Source organism: Heloderma suspectum, chromosome 1 (assembly GCF_057233095.1).
Source record: "Heloderma suspectum isolate Gila_16-S chromosome 1, 16-S_ref, whole genome shotgun sequence".
Taxonomy (NCBI): Eukaryota; Metazoa; Chordata; class Lepidosauria; order Squamata; family Helodermatidae; genus Heloderma; species Heloderma suspectum.
The window spans coordinates 8,133,934-8,151,170 of NC_139458.1; positions in this window are offsets into that span (position 1 = coordinate 8,133,934).

A 17,237-nucleotide genomic window follows, 5' to 3' on the forward strand; every position below is an offset into this window, starting at 1 on the left:
TAGCCTGCCCTCTACCCCCCACACACACACACCTCGAGATTCCCGGTACTACTGTCAGGAAGTTTTTGTGCCAAACGAGCCAAAAGACCAAGATTATCCCTTATCAGTCACATATGCCATAGGTTTCTGAAGCCTGAATACCTATGGCCAGCCACTTGCTCACAGGTGGTCCAAATTTGTGTAGACCTGAGTCCGAGGAGGAGATTTAATATTGCATAAGTGCTGCACCATCTTACGGCCCCATTATTGACACCACATGGAAGTCAGGAAATTAGGTCTTTCTGGGAACAGTTTGCAGAAGTATGTGGCCCGTCGGCCCTTTCTCAGGGGTACATTAAGGAGAGAGGCTCACAGTTTCAAGGGAATGAACCTTCTCCAGATGTCTGCCACAGCTCCGCTCCAACTTTCTCTTTCGATGGACAAGACAGGCTTGACAAGGTGGATTGTGGGGGGGTTGGGGTTGGATAAATATTGCAAACTTCCCAAGAAGAATAACAAAAGTGAAAAATTCCCCGACGGCTTGGGCCAAAGGGCCTGAAAGCAGAGCGGAAAAGAATCACGTGGTAGATCTGCTTGAACATTAGCCCCCCCCCCCATGAAATAAGTACGTGGTGAAATTCCTTGCCCCCGCCTTCCCTGCCCACCTCCCCTCCCCAGCCATTGCAGCTACACTCGATCCCAGCCTGCTTTAATTCTTCCTCTTTGCGATACTGTTTATGTTACACACATTAAAGTTAGGACATGTCTTTAATAAGATGGAAATTGGAAGCGAGATGCAAAAAGGAAGACGTTGGCTGGGTGCCGCATCGAGAAAGCGCAGTTGGGGGGGTTGCCGCACGTGTGCTCACGCACAAAGAGAAATAAAGCAGATGGGACACAGCAAATAAAACACTGAGGCCACATCTGCAGGGTGGTTTCGAAGGGGAGGAGGGCTCTCTCAGACATAGATTTGATACCAGGAGTGAGCGAAAATTAACTCAGTGATTTCTGTTCACATTTTGGGCAGTGCCCCCAAACACCTCACCCATTTTTCCTCCTGTGAGTTTTGACACTTCTCAGAAAAATGTTCACTTATTCTTTTGAAGTGCCCTCACTTGCCTTAAGCGATGGCACCCCACAGCCAAATCGGATTGGTTGTGTTGACTCCCATGCTTTGATTTACTGACTTCCAGTGACATCATCATGTCAGCCATTAGTGTCGTGACATCATGCTATTTGCTGTGATTCTGAATGGCATGGGACCAGCCATGTGATTGATTCAGGAAGGAGGAAGCAGCAGCAGTCCGGGAAACATTGACGCTGAACAAGATTTTTTAAGACGTGGATCTTTGCACCATCAATGTGGGTTTTGGAAAAGATTGCATCCTGCTGAGACAGTTACATTTGATTCAAAAGTGTAAATGGCTAATATTTGGTATACTCATCTTACTTCTGCGGCCCACATACCCTGGCATCTTCAGCTTGGGGAGGTCCTTTCCTGTCCACACTGCAAACTGAGATGGTTAAGGGATTGGCACATGAGATGCAGTCTGGAAGCCAGGTTTGGTCTGTAGTGTATGAGTACTGTCCCATCAGGACTTTAAAAAGAAAAACATGTGCAAGCAGACACAAAATATGCAGTCCCAGGAAATAGACACATTTGTGCAGTTGAAAAGTTCAAGCCATGCAAAAGGTGATCATAGGTGATGAAAAAAGTGTGTGTTAATAATATGAAAAGGAAAGTGACTAGTCTAGACTCCTCAAAGACCCCAGACCCATTTCTCCACCTTCCACTGCTGCTCTCCACAGAGCATTCCCCAATGTTTCCAAGATGAAGGCAATCATTCTAGAACAGCTCTCCCTGAAGCTGGTGCCCTGCAGATGTGTTGGCCCTGCTGGCTGGGAGTTGTAATCCATCTAAGCATGTCCATCGCTGGGAAACCAGTTCTTTTTTGGCTCAGTGGAGTTCTGTGGCATGTACAACTTGCTTTGCATCAAAATTGCGAGCTGTTCCCTGAACTCTGGGAACTTTTTTGCACATCTGTGCCCCCCCTGCAATTTGCACAAATTTCCAAGCCATTTGCACAAATTATGGCCAAATATACGCAAATTACTCAAATTCAGCTGTAATTTGAGCAATTTGACTATGATGTGCACAAATTGCTCAGAAATTTGTGCAAATTTTAGAACTTCCCTTTCCCCCCACAAATGTGCAAAATTCCTGGAAAATCTATGAATTGGCCCAAGTCGCTGCAGATTGAGTCCAGTTCCGTAGCAGTGAAATGAAGTCTGGGCCTGAGCCTAGGAAAACTTGTTGAACTCCGCCCCCCATGGATTTTTCCAACATCTCTAAATCCAAGACATCTGGAGGGCCCGAGGGTGGAGAAGGCTGTTCCGGAACATGGGGAGTGGACCCTGTTCCCGACAAGTCATGTGGCATTGCCAAAGTTATATGGGCAACGATGCCAACCAATATCCAATACAACATTCTCAACAGAGCCTTTATTCTGGCAAAGCTAACTGATACTTTCAGACACAAATGTTTCATCTGCTATAGTCTGAGTACGTTGTGAGCACAAGACCACAGGATTGCTCTATGGTGTTTGTGCATCTGTTCCCCACACCTGGCCTCTTTTTCTTAGGTTTTTAAACGTTCCTCACTCCAAACGATGTTGTACTGGAGAGGCTTGGATATAACGCTCTTCTGCATGACTGCTGTCAAATGCCCAGTTCTGAAGGTCTTCCCCCAATTTGTATAGGCCTTTAAATGTCATGGAATGTGACTCTATGCACTAAAGCATGTATGTGCACACGCACACAAGGTCAATGTACAGGTGTGTTGTAGTGGATCACTGTTCAGTTCGCAATTTTCCATCTAAAAAAGCCCTGAATCCCAGGTACAGTTAGAATGGCCACTAATGTATTGCCAAAAAAGAGGAAATGCATCACCAGAAAAGAGGTCAAAAGATGAGGCTAATTTGCATAAAATTTGCATATGCTAATTTAGATGCAAATTTAGGAAAAAGTATTATTATTTTTTAAGTTGAAACAGGAGGTGCCAGAATTCAATCAGTCAGGAAGCCATTCCTTCCGAAGCCCCGAATATTTTTGGAGCACTCCGCTACAGTTACTCTGTGGAACAATCAGCACATGCTCTGATGTGCTCTCTTTATTACTTCTGACATTATGGCAAAGCCTTGGCATTCAAAGAGGTCTCAGTGCCCTGGCTTAGATTAAGAAAGCTGGCATCATGCCCTAAGGCAGACAAGATATCTGACCCAGACCAACAACTATCAAATACCGTACTATTGGTATGGTGACCAGCCAGATGGGCGATTAATAAATTTAACAAACAAACAAACAAACAAACACTACTGAAGCTTTCTTAGGAAGAGATTCAAAACAGAATATTTTTGCTGTCCAGTGGAGCCTTGTTGAACAAGAAAATCAGTGGGGAACCTTTATCTATGAAGGGCTGTTGAACCTTGGGAAAAATCAATTGGGACCCATGCCCAACGGTGGGTGGAGCCATTTCCCAAGGTGGGCAGAGCCAGAGCCAAAAATGCACAGTGCCACTTGTTCTGTGTGTGTGTGTGTGTGTGTGTGTGTCTGTGTCTCTGCTGCCCACTTCTCTCTCTGTCTCTTTCTGCCACCCTCTTTTCTCTTGCTCTTTCTTGGGTGCCCTTTGCAGGGCCAAGATGCAGGGTACAAAAAAACTGATAAATAAATTAATTACATAATGTCATGTATTTATTTATTATAACTGCATACAGTTATTTATCATTCATATTTGAGTTGCCAGTATTTTATCACCTGCATTTTAAAATGAGTCATATGGGATAAGCACTGGCATTTCATCTTTCATAGATAAACTGAGCTATGATGGTCTATATGTCAAATACAATTTGACATCTATGGTTGCTACCCCATTCACCAGCCTTCCCCAACCTGTTGCCCTCCAGATGTGTTAGAATACAACTCCCATCACCCCTATGGGCCATGATGGGCCATGGGTTCCCCTATGAGCCCGCCTGTTATCTTTGGGTTACCTTTGGGGCCCTGCTCCATGTTCCCCATCTACCAGAAGTGTGTGGGGTGGGACGTGAGACATGGCCCCCGTGGTGCTGGCAGAGGTATCGGGTTGCTCCCCAACACTTCCCCTTCTAGGCATCATGAGGGAAACCGGGAACAGCAGCTTGGCTCGCAGGCACAAGGCGAGTCATGCCACACGACACCACTTCTTCTCCAGCACAAACATTTTATTTCAGGCACTGTTTGAGTTTCAGTGAGTTTGTGTTTAATTGCTGCTGCTTCTTTGGGCTCTTTTATGGTTTTTGATTCATAAAATCATTCATAGAGTTGGAAGGGACCTGGGAGAGCATGTAGGCCAGTCCTTGCCTTGAACTTGTTTAATGAGAGAGCTTCAGCTGTTGGGTGGCATAGGAATGAAATAAATACATCAATAAAAAAATGGAATAAATAAATAAATAATGGGCATCTGCTGATCTTACTATGTTTTACTCTTGTAAGCCACTCTGTGGACCTATTTTGGGCCCCAAAATGGGGGAGAGATTTCTTAAATGGCTGGCTGGGGCATGTTGGGAATTGTAGGTCTTTTCTCTGTCTAAACATGGATAGGTCTGTGCCCTAAATAATAATAATAAAAAGAAATGTGTGTGTATGTGTGTGTGTGGTAGGGGGGAGGTATCCATGGGAAAAGGTCTCAAGCCAACCACAAAACAGCCTGATGGGGAAAAACTCTTTCCAGACGTCTGTTTTAGCAATGTGCTTAATTACAGTGATGGATAAGGAATTTTGGGGGTCATTAAAAAAAAGCATTCTTAGCCTGTTATGGTGCTATAAAACTCCTTCATGTAAGTGGTATTTTTGCAAACATATATTATAAAGGGGGAGGGGAAGGAATTATTTCTGTTTGTAAAAAGGGGGGAGGGAAAAACTGTTTACTGCTAATTAAAAGATCAAATTAAAAAAAAAATCTGGGGGTGATAAAATGGTCCCCACTGCAAAAATGACAGTAAATGTGCACCTTCCTGTACCCTGCCCACAACAGCTATGTCACACCCACTGGTGCAGACCGAACATAGCGGAATGCACATACAGAAAAAGTGCCATATCGTCAAAAAGTGTGGGAAGTTGACTGCAATCCCACGTGTAGTTTGCAGCAGAGAAACAATGATTCTGAGCACTAGAAGCCAACTGCCTGGAAGCAGGCAGAGAGAGAAGAAGAAATCCATGCATCCTATTTTACACTGGAACCAGATCCTGCATCAATTTTTCTGTGTTTTAATGCTCCCAGAATTTAATACATGGCCCCACTTGGATTGTAACTTCCCAAACTGATATAGCGTGGGCCTCACACCCTCGCTGGGACAAATACTTCACTTTGCATTTAACTCCTCGTGTTAATTCTGTGTTAATGCTCTCCCAAGGCCTCCTTGTCAGCCTCACCAACAGATGGCGGCTGCATTATCTGCCGTTTAAGCCCCGAGTCTCCTGGCGCATGGATTGTAAGGCCACGGTCCCCTCCGGGATGTATTTGCATATTATCCAAGGCCCTTTGATGTGGATCTTCGACAACGGATGGCCCGCCTGCTTTCCAGATGTTCTCATTTGTTGTGCCATGTTTAGACGTTGGGATTTCCTCTGTCTTTGGAGCAAAGCAGCCAGTCCGTGCGTCTTGCGTCGCTCGCATGCGCCTCCTTCTCCCTTGTGCTTGAGGAGACAAGGATGTGGAGAGAAGCATCTCCAGACATCGCTGTCACACGAAGAAAGGCTGTTTGCTGCGTGATCTGCTCGGGGGGCTTGGAATGTCTGTGTACGCCTAAGAAATCGGATTAAAGGAGCAGAGTGGGGGGCACTTTTCAAGCATACAAGGGTTCTCGGGGTGGGGGCTGGGCAGCTGGGCCCTGCTCAGCTTTTGCTCCGTATCCTTTTCTCCCAGCTTGTTGTCTCTCTGCTGGTAGCAGGGAAAAGCACTGGAGGCTGGTGGCTCCGATTTCGGTGGGGCTGTGAATCCATTCCAGGCTTCAGTCAGAACCAGCCAGAACTCCAAAGGAGCTGTCCAAGGAAATGATCCCTACAGGGTAAGCACCTTGGATAGTTCCTGTAGAGGTCTGGCTGGTTCTGACTGGAACCCAGAATGAATTCACAGCCCCACCGAAATCGGAGCCACCAGCGTCTGCTGGCTGGGGAGAAGATGACCTCAGAAGACAGACTATGGGAGGGTGGGGAGAGGGCTTCGTACCCTCTCTCTGAACCGCTCCTTCGCACCTGAAATTTCGACCCACTCCCCTCCTTATCACATGTTTAAAGTCACATTCTCCAACCAGGCAGCTTCGAGATGTTTTGGACTGTGACATCAGCCCTAAACAACATGGCTAGTGGTCAGGAATTCTGGGAGCTGTTCTCCAAAATCTCTGGAGGGCACCAGTTGGGAAGGCTGCTTTAAAGACTGGGGTGCACTGGCATTGTGGGTAATTCGACCCTTAAAATGATGTGTGCTAAAACAGGAGACCATTCAGGTTTATAGACATGGGCAAACTGTCCATGGCTCACCTTCCCCAGAGATGGGGAGGAGCTGTAGCTTGGTGGCAAAGGAGCCCATGCTGTGCCTGGGGGGTGGGGAGAGACAGAGATGGGGAGGGAGAGGGAGAGGGAGGGGGAAGGTTATTTTCTGAGCCAATCTGAGGTCTCTTCCTCTGCCCTGCCTCTCCATTGCCCTGCTGCCCTGCATAGCAGTGTTCCCGGAGGAAAGGTGTGGTGGGCTGTTCGTGGTCTTCCGAAGGCCTGCTTGGGAAGGCAGCAAATCCCAAGGGCACCCAGCACATCAGGGTGGAGGAGGAGGAAAAGGCACAGACCTCTGCTCCCCCCACCCCCACGCCGACTTCTGCCTCCTCCACCACCACTGGCCAGGCAAGCAAGGGGTGGTGGGGAGCAGCTGGCAGCAAACAGGGATGCAGCGAATTCTTCTTGGGCTCGGATGCTGCCAAGAGAGCATTGGCTATGGGGCTGTACAGAAATGCCATTAACAACGACAATAAAATCTGAGCTGGAGAAGAATGAGGAACTTGTAAGACTCACCTGACCTTTGCGGTGGGCTTTGCCATGCCTCCAAAGTCCTTCCAAGCATCTCCTTCATCAGCGTCTCTAGTTCTCTATGTAGCATGCAGGAGGGCTGTGCACAGCCCCCCGATCTGCATTGGAGGCCACTTCAGAGATCCCGAATCAGCCCTGACCCGCCTCGACCTGTTCCGGAGCCAGGCCGACCCAAGTTGGGCTCTGCATCTGAAGCAAGCAAGACCCAGAGACCTGAAGCTGCGGCCCCTGCCGCCGCCACACGAGCCGCCACGCCATGGACACTGCTGAGCGAGCTGCTGCTGAGCCACCCCACTGTGCTGCTGCCACTGCCGCCACCGAGCCACGCGGGCCCCCACTCCTTACTGGACCTGGCTGGAGTGCTTGCAGCGGCTGGCCTCTGCCAAGGAGTTGCCATGTTTTAAAAAATGGTGACTCCCCTTACTGGAAGAAGAGGAGTTGTCATTTTGAAAGAAAACAGTGACTCCCTCCAAGGCGGTGATGGATGCGGGCCCTCCCCAGGGGTCCAGGTAAAGAGTGGGGGGGGGACTGGCATGGCTGGGCAGGGGTGTGTGTCCAGATCAGGCTGAAGCACCCCGAAAGCACATTGGAGTGATCCAACCTGCTTCGGAGCACTTCAGCCTGTTCCTGACCCACTCCAGAACTGCACCGCTTCAGCCTGAACCCCCCCGATCCAATTCAGGATTCGGGATACAGACCGAAGCGGTGCATAGCCCTAGCATTCAGGTTCCTTAGAAGAAGCTTAAAAGGAGATGGAAATTATCATACTAAATCATACTGTTGGATCACAGCGGCGAATTTGGGCTGCAAAGTGGCTGAAAACATAAGCCAGAAATCCTCAGTACAGCTCTCATCTCAGCCATAAACTCGCCAAGGAGCTGCAGTTTCTCAGCAGTACCCCCCCCCCCCATGTAACGGCATTGACTTGCCTTTCGGGCTTGATGTCATGTCAGGAATGCTGAGAGTATATCAGGTACATGAGGTTTGAGAACTAGAAATGCAACAGATGGTTCGGGGAAGGCTGATCTGATGTCCTCCTTTTCACTTCACGTATTACATTTTTATGCCAGCCAAAGCTCTCTGTGCAGTTTACAGAGATTTAAAAACCTGAAAAATACAATATGGTTAATCATCTAAAAACCATTTACATACAAACATATAAACAGACAACACACACACACACACGCACTCACACACACACACACACACACTCCAAGCTATTAAGAAATGAAAGTGCTTCTGAGGGGCAAAAAATTGAATTAGTGAAAGAATGTGTGTTTTTTTTCCTGCTGTTATACTATCACCACTTCTCCAGTCTCTTCATTTTCCCGACTGCCTCCCACACCATGCCCCACAGCTTGAGGGCTGCTTTCAACAAGGGGAGAAGCCTTCGGTAAGGCTGCCTGTCCACCCCTCCCTCCCTCCTTCGTCAAGGCCATTGAACATCCGTTCGAGACGCGCCCAGGGGACCTTTTGCTCTCCCAGCCCTGCTTGAAGAGCCTGCTCTGGGTGCGTTTCAGCCTTCCGTTGTTCTTCTGGTGGGCCAATCCTGTTCTCTTGAGACTTCTGCAGCATAGCAGAATTCCTCTTGGATGTTGTCTTCCAGAAGCAAAGCGTTCTTCTTGGGGATGCTCAACAGTCAACACTGCGCTCGTGAGGGTTTCTTCCATTTTGCCAAACGGGTTGTTGAAACATCCCCTCAATGAAAGAAAAGAATTGCTTGGTGACCCTCCGGATGAGGGAAGGCATGATATTAGGATGGGCGCTCTTCCGTGTATTCAGCATGGCCTCCTCGGCTACCAGCATTATATGTGAAAGATGGACTTGAAAGGCAATAAGAGAGCTTCAGCTATTGGGCTGTAAAGAAATGAAATGAAATAAATGAATGAATGAATGAATAAATCAGCAAAGTGAATGTTTGAGGGGAGAAGCCAAAGAACTGGGTTTCGTATATCACCAGATTTTTTTACTGACATGTAGAGGAGTGAGCTGCTTACCTCAAGCCTGCTTTCCTTCCTGGCCAGGATTCGAAGTCATCACTTTTAGGGATGGCGGGTGCCCAATTCCATCTGGGAATCCGGCAGAACCCCCCTGTCAGTACCCCTGAGCCCCGCTCGCCAAGCCCCTACCCCCACTCACCCTCTGTCCCTGCTTGGAAAGCAGCCTGCACTCACCCCAGTGACCTCATCGAGCTCTGTGGTCACCATTTTTTGAAAAATAAAATGGTGATGGTAAAAATGTGCGTATTTGCATATGTGCGAAAATGCACATTTTTGTGAATGTGCATATTTGTGGATGCAAAGATGCACATTTTGCTAATGTGCATATTTGTGCATGTGCAAAAACGCATTTTTTGCGGAAATGGGCATTTTGCACATGCACAGATATGCACATTGACAAAATGCGCATTTGCACGCATACACAAATATGTGCATTTTGCGATCTTCATTTAATTTTTTTAAAAATGGTGACTGCAGAGCTTGACGAGTCCGCCAGGGTGAGTGTGGGCTGCTCGCTGAGTGCAGGAGGGTCTCAAGCATGGTTCAGGGACTGGCGAGCAGGGGCAGGGGCTGGGCCAGTGCCCGGAGAACCCAGCTGGGTGGGTTCGCACATTCCTAGTCACCTTAGGTTCCCCAATGTGCTACCGAGCTCAAATCCACCTTTTCCTGAGACTTTCAAATCTCCCCATCAGCTGCTGCAGCCACCAGATGTGTTGTACTGCAACTCCAATCATTCCAGGCCAGCATGGCTTTTCCTCATGCTGGCCAGAGATGATGGGAGATGTAGTCCATCAGGTCTTGAAATTATTGGGGAGCTATCATTGGCTTGTAGCTCAGGGAAGGCGATGAAAGAAGGGGTGCAGCTGGTGCCATTATGTAATGGGCTGTCTGTTCAATAGCAGCCGAAACGCCCAGGCTTCTGAACGTGGCCATGCCACGGAAGGCACCTCACACTTATCGACACTTGTTTGATCGACCGCACTTGGAATAAGTCCTGGTTGCTGCATCTCCAAAAGGATAATGTAGAGCTGGAAAAGAGGCAGAGAGGGCACCTGAAATGGTCAAGCATCTGGAGCAAAAGACAGGCGGCAAGCAACGTTTGGGGCTTTTTTGTTCAGAAAAAAGACAAGTGTGGTGGGAGGGGGGCATGATAGAGGTTATACCTGGTGTGGACTGTGGAGAAAGTGGCGAGGCAGACATTATTCTCCCTGTCCCATAATACTAGAACCTAACGGGGTCATCCCACGAAGCGGAATGGTGTGAGACACAGACAAGAGGAAGTTCTTTTTCCCACCGGCAGAGCTGAACTATGGAATCTGGTGCTGCAAGACGTGGTGATGGCCACCAATTTGGTTGGCTTTAAAAGGGGATTAGACAAATTCATGGAGGAGAAGGCGATCCATGGCTACTAGTCCTGATGGCTATGTGCTACCTCCAATATTGGGGCAGGATGACTAGGTGCACCAGTGGCTGGGGAACATGGGCAGGAGGGGGCTATTGCACACTCGCTCTGTTTGTGGACATCCTGGAGACATCTGCCTGGCAACTGTGGAAAATGGGATGTTGGACCCCTCTAGACCTGGCCAGGCTCCTCTTCCGTTCTTAATTGAGAGCTACTGTTGCAAAGTGGTTAGGAGGCCTAAGATGTAAATCGGAAATCCCTGGTCTTTCTGCTATGATGACTCTGTCTTGGACAAGCTGTTTGTCTCTCAGCCTCAGCCCCCGTCTGCAACATGGAGATATTAATACCGATCGACCTTGCAGGGTAGATGTCAGGATTACTGGCCTAAACCATGAGGAATGCCTGGGACAAGGCTGGGTTGCAGCCTGGGTGGGTTCGGCTTTGCAAAGGCAAATGAACAAGCAATCCCGAATGTTCGTCCCAAAGTGCTGCCCTCGTGCAACCAGCTCCTGGCGGGGGCCTGTGACGACGTTTGCTTTGCCCCAGCCGCTGAGTGCGCCTCATTCCCCAATGTAACCATTAGAGGGGGTGAAGCCTTCATTTACCTGCCTCAGCCGAGGGGGGATACGCAGGCCTGGGTAGTCTTGTGGTAGTCAGGCCTAAAAGCAGCCAGCAGGGGGAGCTGTTGGCTTTTCATCCTCATCCTACATGTGCTTTCGGGATGGCCCGAGAGCTGAGCCCTTGGGCACGTGGATGCATGTCACGAAGAACGCCCTGCATTGGCTGCCTCTCTAGCGCACACAGATGGCCGGGCTGTGGGTAGCCATATTCACACCAGTCCTGGAAGGGGTGCTCTCCATCCCATGGCCTCTTAGGACACCTGTTTTGCTGCCCCATGAAGCACAGCAGGCCGAACTTACTGCTTTACTTGCCAGGCAAGAGCAGAGGCCAGGCTCTTAGCATTTATTCCAGGTGAGGGGACTGTGAAGCCCTCCAGATGTTGCTGGATGGCAATTCCCACAGGGAGGCCACTTTCGCATTGCCAAAGAAAGAGGAAGTGCATCACCCAAAAGGGGTACAAAAGAGGACGCCGAGCCACGTCGCACTTGCGTATATGTTGGTGCAGATTTAGAAATAACTAGCTGTACCTGTTGTGAAAAATTTAGCAACTGTGTGCATGTAACTTATGATTTAGTAATGTCGTTAATCAGCTGTTTTACCCAATTTTGAGATTTCGCAACTTTCTGTTAGCTTCGCATTAAAACTGTCAGAGATAGAACAGTAAGCGAGAAAGTTGCTCAGTTTTGAAAGCTTTTTCAAAATACTCCCCCCCCCCGATATCGCTATGACCCACAGTTTTGGAGTTATTTATTGTTTGTTGTTTAATTGTTCAGTCGCTTCGGACTCTTCGTGACTTCATGGACCAGCCCACGCCAGAGCTTCCTGTCGGCCGTCGCCACCCCCAGCTCCCCCAAGGTCGAGTCCATCACCTCCAGAATATCATCCATCCATCTTGCCCTTGGTCGGCCCCTCTTCCTTTTGCCTTCCACTTTCCCTAGCATCAGCATCTTCTCCAGAAAAATATATTTTCCCAATTATTTTGATGAAATTAGGCTAAAAAGTGATTTTCAGTATTTTTTGCTGAATCTGGGTGGTAAATATCTTAATTAAAAAAAAAGTAAATTGGCTGAGTGGAACTCGAGATATTGATTGCTAAAGAAATTGCTTTACGTTTTACTATATATCACATGTTGAAAGATTTCATAACGGAAGTGCATATAAAGAATCAAAGTGCTAATTCAAGTACTAAATGTCGATTTTGCCATTATTTATTTACCTCTAAACATCTTTGCCATTCCGCATCTTCAGTTAGTAAATTCTGTGGTTGAGCTGCATCTTTAAAAGTATCATATGCTACCCCATGATCTGCTATGATATCTTCGCAACTGGGGGCACCAACAATGTGTAGTAATAGTATTCTAAGAAAATACCTTTCTATATCTGAGGAAGGTATGCCATCCATTCTCCAGAGATAGGGACAGCCCAAGGCCTTGGGATCTGCATACATCAGGGCTGCAGAACCTCAGACCTGGGGGCCAAATCCAGCCCACTTAGGGTCCCAATCCAGCCCTTCAGGGTTCTGCAGATGGCCACATACCCTTTTCCCCAACCACAGATTGTTCTGTGGCTTCCTGGCTTTTGTGCAGTTCTCTCCCCATTCTAAAAGGTTGAAATGCTTCTCCTAAGGCTCAGTGACTGGCAGTTAAGAGCTTTAAGCCATAATTAGCTGAATTTGTTTTCTTTTTGTCTTTTGGGCCCTCCCCTTTGCCCTTGGCTCCATCAACTGCTGGAATGTGGCCTCTGGGAGCTTCTGTGAAATGGAATCCGTCCCTTGTGCTGAAAGAGGTTCAACACACCTAGCATACATCCTATAGCATACAGTAGAGTTAGGGATGCAGAACCTCTGATCCATGGGCCAAATACAGACCTCCAGTCCTCCCAGTCCAGACCTCCAGGCTCTTCTGAGGCCACGCCCCCTCACTGGCCCCACTCCAGGTTACTGATAGTATTTACTGCAACTACAATTATGGATTCCTTCCAACTATGGGGGCGGGGGGCTCATGCGTGTTGGAGAAAGAGAATGCCTAGATGCAAATGTCTCCCCCCCCTGTTGCGTGCTGGGCAAAATTAAGAGTCACTTCTGTAACTCCATCCATTTTTTCTCTAGCCCCGCCCACTTTGGCTCCGGCTCCACCCACTTCTGGCTCAGGTTCCACCCACTTCTGGCTCCGGCTCCACCCACATTTGGCTCTGGCCCACCCACTACTGGCATGTGGTGGGGGGAAAACCCCGGACAGGTTTTGACTGAGGTAATGTGGCCCTCACCCCTTCATGGATCACTGCCTTGTTGTGGCGAAGGGGCTTGCGTAACTCAGTGAAGCCATAAGCTATGCCGTGCAGGGCCACCCAAGGCGGACAGGTCATGGCGGAGAGTTCTGAGAAAATGTGGTCCACTGGAGAAGGAAATGGCAACCCACTCCAGTATTCTTGCCAAGACATCCCCATGGAACGTATCACAATGCTAAAAGAGATGACGCTGGAAGATGAGCCCCTCAGGTCGGAAGGTGTCCAATAAACTACTGGGGAAGAGCAGAGGGAATTTCCAAGTAGCGCCAGAAAGAGTGAAGCGGCTGGGCCAAAAGGACACTCAGCTGTGGATGTGCCTGGTGGTGAAAAGAAAGTCCGATGCTGCAAAGAACAATATTGTTTAGGAACCTGGAATGTAAGATCAATGAATCAAGGTAAGCTGGACATGATCAAACATGAGATGGCAAGATTGAACATCAATGTTCATGATGTACTCTGGCAAATTCTTAAAGAGATGGGAGTACCAGACCACCTTACCTGCCTCCTGAGAAACCTGTATAAGGGTCAAGAAGCAACAGTAAGAACCAGACATGGAACAACCGATTGGTTCCAAATTGGGAAAGGAGTACGACAAGGCTGCATATTGTTGTCCTGCTTATTTAACTTATATGCAGAGTACATCATGAGAAACGCTGGGTTGGATGAATCACAGGTCGGAATTAAGATTGCCGGGAGAATTATCAACACCCTCAGATACGCAGACGATACCACCCTAATGGCAGAAAGTGAAGAGGATCTAAACAGACTCTTGTTGAGGGTGAAAGTGGAGAGTGCAAAAGCTGGTTTGAAACTCAGCATTAAAAAAACTAAGATCATGGCATCTGGCCCCATCACTTCCTGGCATATAAAAAGGGAAGAAATGGAAGCAGTGACAGATTTTATCTTCTTGGGCTCCAAGATCACCACAGTCAGTGACTGTAGCCATGAAATTAAAAGATGCTTGCTCCTTGGGAGGAAAGCTGTGGCAAACCTAGACAGCATAGTAAGAAGCAGAGACATCACCTTGCCGACAAAGGTCCGTCTAATCAAAGCTATGGTTTTCCCAGTAGTAATGTATGGCTGTGAGAGCTGGACTATAAGGAAGGCTGAGCGCCGAAGAATTGATGCTTTCAAACTGTGGTGCTGGAGAAGACTCTTACGAGTCCCCTGGACTGCAAGGAGGTCAAATCAGTCCATCCTAAAGGAAATCAACCCTGAGTGCTCATTGGAAGGACAGATACTGAAGCTGAATCGCAAATATTTTGGCCACCTAATGTGAAGAGAAAAGTCACTAGAAAAGACCCTGATGCTGGGAAAGATTGAAGGCAAAAGGAGAAGGGGACGGCAGAGGATGAGATGGCTAGATAGCATCACCGATGCAATGAATATGAACTTGAGCACGCTCCGGGAGAGAGCGGAGGACAGGAAGGCCTGGCGTGCTATGGTCCAGGGGGTCACGAAGAGTCGGACACGACTTAACGACTGAACAAAATGTGGCCCTGAACAGGAAAAAGGTCTCCCAAATGATTATAAATGTTAACAACGAATTGCAAAGCTGTCTATTTAGGGGGGGGGGTGATTATTTTTCTGCAAATCTTGGCATCAGCAGCTTATTTTTGAGATGGTTCTGAATTCGATAGGATAATATTTAGAGGTCGAAAGAGTGAACAAAAATGCGTGCTCTGTATTCATATATAGATAACTCTAAGTAGAAATACGAGACATCTCATACGAGTCAGGAAGACGGGGACCAGGTGAGCTGTGTGCCCGTGGCTCGGTCCACCGTGCAGGGGCTACGTGCAGATGGGCAACTCCAAGGCCCCTGCTGGTTTCCTTCCTCATGATTCTTCGACTTGAAGCCAGGCTTGGGCTGGGTGCTTTCAGATCAAGGACTGTCCACTACCAACTCTCCAAGATGCAGGACTGTCCTCTGGGAAGTAGGACACCTGGCCACCCTATCCCTCCCCCTATCGCTCACCATGCTGGCTAGGGATGATGGGAATTGCGGTCCAACAACATCTGCAAGGTCACACATTGCCAACTCCCTGATTTAGATGCTGAGGCCTCATACTGTTCGCCAACCACAAGGTCAGAACGTGTCCACTCTGCGGTCTCCAGGGGCTGCCAAGGCTTCCACACACGGCACTGTGGTCAGCTCAGCGCCCAGATCCCAGCCTCGGCCAATGATCTTCAAAGCCACCCACAATTTAACACCTACGATGGATAGAACAGCACAGCTGAGAATGTTTGAAACATGCCAAACGTTTTCAGTTCTTTATTTGAATTCATGCTTTGAATGTGAATTTCTATCTATGAATGCAAAAGATGTGTTTTCCATGGGTCCATTGTCTTGTAGGGGTGTACGGATTACTTACCCCTTTCCGCTGGGGCTGTCCGCTGGGCAGGGAGGCAATCTGTCCCCCCCCTGGAATCCTCCCCGGCCAGCTCCGCTCCGCGGGGAGCCTGTGGAGCCGCTGGCCGGAGCCGCCCTATCACGGCTACCGCAGGGACGCAAATGGCGGCCACTACGCCATTTGCGTCCCTGCGTTAGCCATGATAGGCTATGTATATATTTATGTAGCCTATCATGGCAAAAGGCAGGGACGCAAATGGCGTCCCTGCATTAGCTGTGATAGGCTACGTAAATATTTACGTAGCCTATCACGGCTAAAGTAGAGAGGAAATGGTGGCCGCAGACCAGGGCAGCCATTCATGGGGCAGCGGATGGCCAACAAAGGTAGGCTCCGTCCCGGGTAAATTTTGCGGGGTGGCGGGGGGGATTGCTCCGTTCTGCCACAGACTCTGGAGGGGAGTCCGTGGCAGAATTCTCTAACATCCCTATTGTCTTGACAAGCACTGGACACAGTGTTAACTCAGTGGTAGAGCTTATTCTTGGCAAATAGACCATTCTCGATTCGATCCCTGGTGTCTCCGGTTAATCTCAGAGAGCAGGGTGAGGGGAAAGACAACGCCCTCCAACAGATAAATCCCATGGGCAGGCTTCTGCATGCACCTCGCCCTCCAGAGGTGGCTGGCTGGAGATGATGGGAATTGTAGTCCAACACCTCTGGAGGACAACGCTCTTGCAGAAGCCATAGGGTTTATTTGACAGAAACGACTGTGCGGTGAGTAAAGTTCAAACCTTACTTCATTACAAATCCATTCATCCCCAGTCTCCCCGAGGGGACATTATGCTCCGTGGCTGCAGTCTTGAGCTTGCAGATTTGAGACTAGCTCATGCTGAACTCAGCAGAACTTTCTTCCAAGTAGACCTGCACAGGATTGGACTGAACAGCACTATACAGATACGAACCTGCCTGCTCTTTCGGGCTGTCTTCCAAGGGAATGTGCCACGGCCCTATGAAGTGAGGATCATGGAGACATGGGAGGGGGTCTTCTCCGGAGTGGCATCCATGATGTGGAACTCCTTGTCAACAATGTTCCATCATGTGGCACTCCAAGGATGTTCCATTGTTGTCTGAGTGGGAGGGGAGAACTGCGGCAAGCTTTTGATTTGTCCTGCTGTTCACATATTTTTATGCTCCTTTTCTTGTCTGACTCATCTGCAGTCAATTGCCTTTGATGTTTTATTGCTGCTTTTTGTACATTTTTAAAAAGATGGCTGCTAATATTCTGATTGATTGATTGATTGATTTTATTTCTATACCACCCAATAGCCGAAACTCTCTGTTCGCCTCTTGTTTTCCTGTTTTTATGCTCCTTTTCCTATATTACTTGCCACTTCGGGAATCAAAGTTTCAGAGGGGGAAAGTGGGCGAATCTATGAACGAATGAACAAACGAATGAATGTATCATGACAAGGGTGAAAGTAA